This window comes from Littorina saxatilis, linkage group LG12, assembly GCF_037325665.1.
Source record: "Littorina saxatilis isolate snail1 linkage group LG12, US_GU_Lsax_2.0, whole genome shotgun sequence".
NCBI lineage: Eukaryota > Metazoa > Mollusca > Gastropoda > Littorinimorpha > Littorinidae > Littorina > Littorina saxatilis.
The window spans coordinates 16,865,847-16,871,884 of record NC_090256.1 but is presented as its reverse complement, the minus strand read 5'-3'; positions in this window follow the sequence as shown (position 1 = coordinate 16,871,884).

Below are 6,038 nucleotides of genomic sequence, written 5' to 3'. Positions count from 1 at the left end.
CAGATTGCACAATTTTGCTTCCTTTTAAAAAAAAAATTCCGGGGGGGCATGCCCCCGGACCCCCCTAGCATGCTCGGCGCTTCGCGCCATCGGTTCGGCGCTTCGCGCCTTCACTGATAAGATACAAAAAAACAAAAACAAAAAGAACTTTGCACCCCCCCCTTTCAAAACCCAGATCCGCCCCTGATAGTACTGGACGCAACACTTCACTTGTAGACTGTTCCTCTCACAGTGAGGGGGAGGGGGGGCGGTATAGAGTCAAGATGTCTGGTCAGGCAACCATAGTACCGGACGCAACACTTCACTTGTAGACTGTTCCTCTCACAGTGAGGGGGGGGGGGGGGATAGAGTCAAGATGTCTGGACAAGCAACCATAGTACTAGACACTGAACACTTCACATGTAGACTGTTCCTGTCACAGTGAGGGGGGGGGGGGGGATAGAGTCAAGATGTCTGGACAAGCAACCATAGTACTAGACGCAACACTTCACTTGTAGACTGTTCCTCTCACAGTGATGGGGGGGGGGGGGGATAGAGTCAAGATACCTGGTCAGGCAACCATAGTACTAGACGCAACACTTCACTTGTAGACTGTTCCTGTCACAGTGATGGGGGGGGGGGGGGGATAGAGTCAAGATGTCTGGTCAGGCAACCATAGTACTAGACGCAACACTTCACTTGTAGACTGTTCCTGTCACAGTGATGGGGGGGGGGGGGGGGATAGAGTCAAGATGTCTGGTCAGGCAACCATAGTACTGAGACGCAACACTTCACTTGTAGACTGTTCCTCTCACAGTGAGGGGGGGGGGGGGGGGATAGAGTCAAGATGTCTGGTCAGGCAACCATAGTACTAGACGCAACACTTCACATGTAGACTGTTCCTGTCACAGTGATGGAGGGGGGGGGGGGGGGATAGAGTCGAGATGTCTGGTCAGGCAACCATAGTACTAGACGCAACACTTCACTTGTAGACTGTTCCTCTCACGGTGAGAGGGGGGGGGGGGGGGATAGAGTCGAGATGTCTGGTCAGGCAACCATAGTACTAGACGCAACACTTCACTTGTAGACTGTTCCTCTCACGGTGAGAGGGGAGGGGGGGATAGAGTCAAGATGTCTGGACAAGCAACCATAGTTCTGGACGCAACACTTCACTTGTAGACTGTTCCTCTCACAGTGAGGGGGGGGGGGGGATAGAGTCAAGATGTCTGGACAAGCAACCATAGTTCTGGACGCAACACTTCACATGTAGACTGTTCCTGTCACAGTGAGGGGGGGGGGGGGCGGGAGGGGGATAGAGTCAAGATGTCTGGACAAGCAATCATAGTACTGGACGCAACACTTCACATGTAGACGGCAGGCTTGTATAATTATGTGAATAGTTTGTATTGAGTGGACAATAGATCACGTGATGCAAGGCAGCCAATGTTCTAGAAGCAACACTTCAAAGTAGACTTTTCCATTCACAATGCATTTTCACTGACAACTTTTTTCTCCATCAAAAGATTAAACCTCGATGTGGAACTTTTTCATTGTGAAATAAAGTCTCCGACAGTCTTGACGCTTCATTGCCTTGGAACGTTTGCATAATGAAAAGGTGTCTCGGCCTACCCAGAATCAGACTTGAAGTTAGTAAAGAAAAACCACGGTACAACTCTGTGTGTGTGTGTGTGTGTGAGTGTGAGTGTGTGTGTGTGTGTGTGTGTGCCGTGTGAGTACATGTGTATGTGTGCTTGTGAGTGTGTTTGTGCACGTGTTTGTGTGTGTGAGTGTGTTTAATTGTATGTGTGGGTATATATATGTGTTAACGAGTGTGTTGGAAACGGGGTTCTAGGGCGAATCGCGAAAAGTAGTAGGTTGCCTACCAGCATAAACCTGTTTGTATGTGTAAGGTACACTACCTCAATACACTGATACCCTACCTCAATGTCACTCTATGCATGGACCTTAGGCGCACCAACCAGTCAGGACAATTGCCCTGTATAGTGATTCCTTCAATACACTGATACACTATCCACTTTATCTTTCACTCTAGGCGCACCAACCAGTCGGGACAATTGCCCTGTAAAGTGATTCCCTCAATACACTGATACACTATCCACTTTATCTTTCACTCTAGGGACGCGCCAACCAGTCAGGGCAGCTGCCCTGTATAAGGATTTCTTCAATACACGGAGGAAATGTGTGTCTGTGCAAATGTGTGTATCTGTGTGTGTATATATAACAAAGGAGAGAGAGAGAGAGAAGAGACTCGGAGAGTTTTTATGACAATACCGCTTAACATGACATATTTATTTACATCAACCATTATTATTGTAATGTTGGTGTATTTTACTATTCCATACATGAAATAAATAAATTACTAGAGTAGTGTATGTGTGTGGGGACGAGTGCATGGTGTTACACAAGTACATGGTGTTGAACAAGTAAAACATATCACAATGAATGCACACAATAACAACAACAACAACAACAAATCAACAACCAACAACAAACCACCACCCACCAACCAACCACGACTGACCTACCACGACCAACTACCAAACAACCAACCACGACCCACCACGACCAACCACCAACAAACCATCCACAAACCACCAACAAACATCAGCAGAAACCTCACCAACGACAATTGCAGAGAGGTTTCAGGCATTATACACGTAATGCCTGGTTTCACTTAATGCCTGTAACAGGTTTTAAGCATTACGTGTAATGCCTGACAATGATTTTCAGGCATTACACGTAATGCCTGGTATTTTTAGGCATTACGTGTAATGCCTAGTGGTCACAGGCATTACGCGTAATGCCTGAACATTTCAGGCATTACGCGTAATGCCTGGTTTCACTTAATGCCTGTAACATATATATATATAGAGAACTAGAATGAATACCCGCTTCGCCGGGTAGCCGGCTTCGCCGGGAAGAAGTACCTAGAGCCGTACGCCCGCCAAGCGGTCCCTCCCAGATTCGTGGAATGGGAACAGCACGAAAATGATTCAGTGGCCATAATGCCATTCCTGACCATATCGAGTCCCATCCTTGTCGACGAATGTAACCGTGTTAATCACCTTTGGAGGCGAACTCCACTCAAACAGGATTGAGCAATTTATAGCTTATCTGTAAGCCCTTTTGAACTGTTATGGCTTTTCAAAGGAAGGCCAGTACATACAAATACATAAAAGCCGCCAGACCACATCACAAACAGAACTGAACAATCCCCAGGTGTTGCTCACATAGAGACACACACACACACACACACACACAAACACAGAGAAGCCGTATCTATAGAGAGATAGATGACAGTGTAATTTTCGCGTGGCTATAAATTGATTCGACCTTTGCACTTTTACAGTGAGGATAATTTACGGGTCCAATTTACGTTCTGGACACTGCGGTGACCTTCTAAAAATAGTAACAGAACGCCGGGAATATCCGAAGACGCCCCACTCATACTATAGTGCACCATACGAAGGAAGGGAGGTAAACGCTGAAAACCTGGAGAAGATGAGAAGATAAGGAAGAGTTACTTATAATGGTGAAATGAACACAAAAACCAAAATCGGTTCAGCGCTGAGAGCACGTGTTGAAATATCTCATCGATGATATTGTGTCCGGGGTGTAGCTGAATACGGTGTCCAAATTTGAAAAAGATCCACCGAGAACTTTGGCTTTGGTGTGTCGGTATGGGGGCCCGGGTAGCTGAGGTGGAACCAAAATAGCTGAGGTGGAACCAAAATCGGTTCAGCGCTGCGCGCTGAGAGCACGTGTTGAAATATCGACCAGGTTGTGTCCTGTCCCGGGTCTACCTGAATATGCCCACCAAATTTGAAGCAGATCCATCGAGAACTTTGGCCGTGCATCGCGAACTCACACACAGACACACACGCAGACACAAGTCGTATATATATATAGAAGATAAATATATATATTTGAGTACGTGTTTGTATGTGTGTCAGTCTGACTCTGTGAGTGTGTACGTGTTTTGGTGTGTTTACGTAGTCTATGTGTGTGCCAGTGTGCGTGTGTATTTATGTGAACGTGTGTTTGTGTGTGTAACTTTGTGTGTATGTGTGTGTGTGTGTGTATGCCGGAGACAGAAGAAGTTGAGACATCGTATGAAGATAAACCGAAGAACAGGGGTTGTACTCATGGGACAAGTATCACAGCTGTGCGTAAGTGCTTGAGTTATCATCCTCAAGCAGAGCTGTTGGATACTGAATATTGTGTAAGGATAATGATGCACCTTCATTACACTGATAATTAAGGTACGTTTGCAACATGTATTTATTTCAACCTGTTTGAGTTAGACTGTTATAATTTAGAGTAAGTCATGTTTTGTGGTAATTGGAATTGTAATGATTTTGTGCATGTAATATTTAAAGATGGTCTTTGTCAGAATTTTAGAAATGTTCAGTGTTGTTATTATTTTCACAGACTTTATGAATTGGAATAGAACTGAAATAATTTGAACTAATTATGCACTGCTGTTTTCCGTGTATTATTGTAAAGTTTATTTTTCTTCAGTTTCTCAAGAGTAATTGTAAACAAAATGTCATTCTACAGATTTGACTTATTATCTGGTCTAGTTTTGGTACTTAGTATTGTTTTGTTTGTTTGACTTATTATCTGGTCTAGTTTTGGTACCTATATAGTCATGCTTGATTGACTTATTATCTGGTTTAGTTTTGGTACTCAGTATTGTTTTGTTTGATTGACTTATTATCTGGTCTAGTTTTGGTACTTATATTGTTTTGTTTTATTGACTTATCTGGTCTAGTTTTGGTACTTATATTGTTTTGTTTGTTTGACTTATTATCTGGTCTAGTTTTGGTACTCAGTATTGTTTTGTTTGATTGACTTATTATCTGGTCTAGTTTTGGTACTCAGTATTGTTTTGTTTGATTGACTTATTATCTGGTCTAGTTTTGGTACTCAGTATTGTTTTGTTTGATTGACTTATTATCTGGTCTAGTTTTAGTACTTGTATTGTTTTGTTTGTTTGACTTATTATCTGGTCTAGTTTTGTTACTTAGTATTGTTTTGTTTGTTTGACTTTTTTAACTGGTCTAGTTTTGGTACTTATATAGTTTGTTTGTTTGTTTGTTTATTTGTTGCTTAACGTCCAGCCGACTACGCAGAGCCATATCAGGACGAGGAAGGGGGGGATGAAGGGGGCCACTTGTCAAGCGATTCCTGTTTACAAATGCACTAACCCATTACTTGTGTCCCAGCAGGCTTTAGTAAAACTAAATTAATACCTACTGGAAGATTACCAGTTTCCAGTATGTTAAAATAGGCTTAACCTATCTACTGCTGGACTTACATCAGAACACTAACAGATTAAACTATACATGAATCGCGAGACAAGCGGCAAGAGAAGAGATTTTTTGGAAAAAATACAGGTGAATGAGCAAGAAGGCAGAAAAAAGAAAAGAATTCATGAAGAAAAAGAGAGCATGACAGGAAAGAGGAACCAAAAATCTACCTAACAGCAAACTAGAAAGCTCCTGCGGTTCCAAAAACAGGAGGGGCCTTTAATTTCATAACCGCAGTGCCCCACTGCGGGAACTTATATAGTCATGTTTTAATAAATAAATGAGCATTTATATAGCGCAACATCATAACTTTACAATTATGTTTTGTATGTTTGACTTTATTATCTGGTCTAGTTTTGGTACTTAGTCATGTTTTGTTTGTTTGACTTATTCCTGGTCTAGTTTTGGTACTTCGTATTGTTTTGTTTGTTTGCAGACTGTCCATTCCATGTCCTTGCCTCAAGTATGCTAAATAAGTAAAGAAAATAACCCATTGCGTCTGCAACTCCTTTTTTTTTCTCATAACTTGACCACTGAATGATAGTTACCCCTAAATTCAGTATGGTTACACACACAGACTCACACACATACACATGCATGCACACACACGCACATATACACACACTGAAATAATAATTGACACCTGCAATATACATAAATGCAGGAAGTCACAAAGTACATAAACGTTTTACCATTCTACACAGAGCAATGAAAAGTACAAGTCAA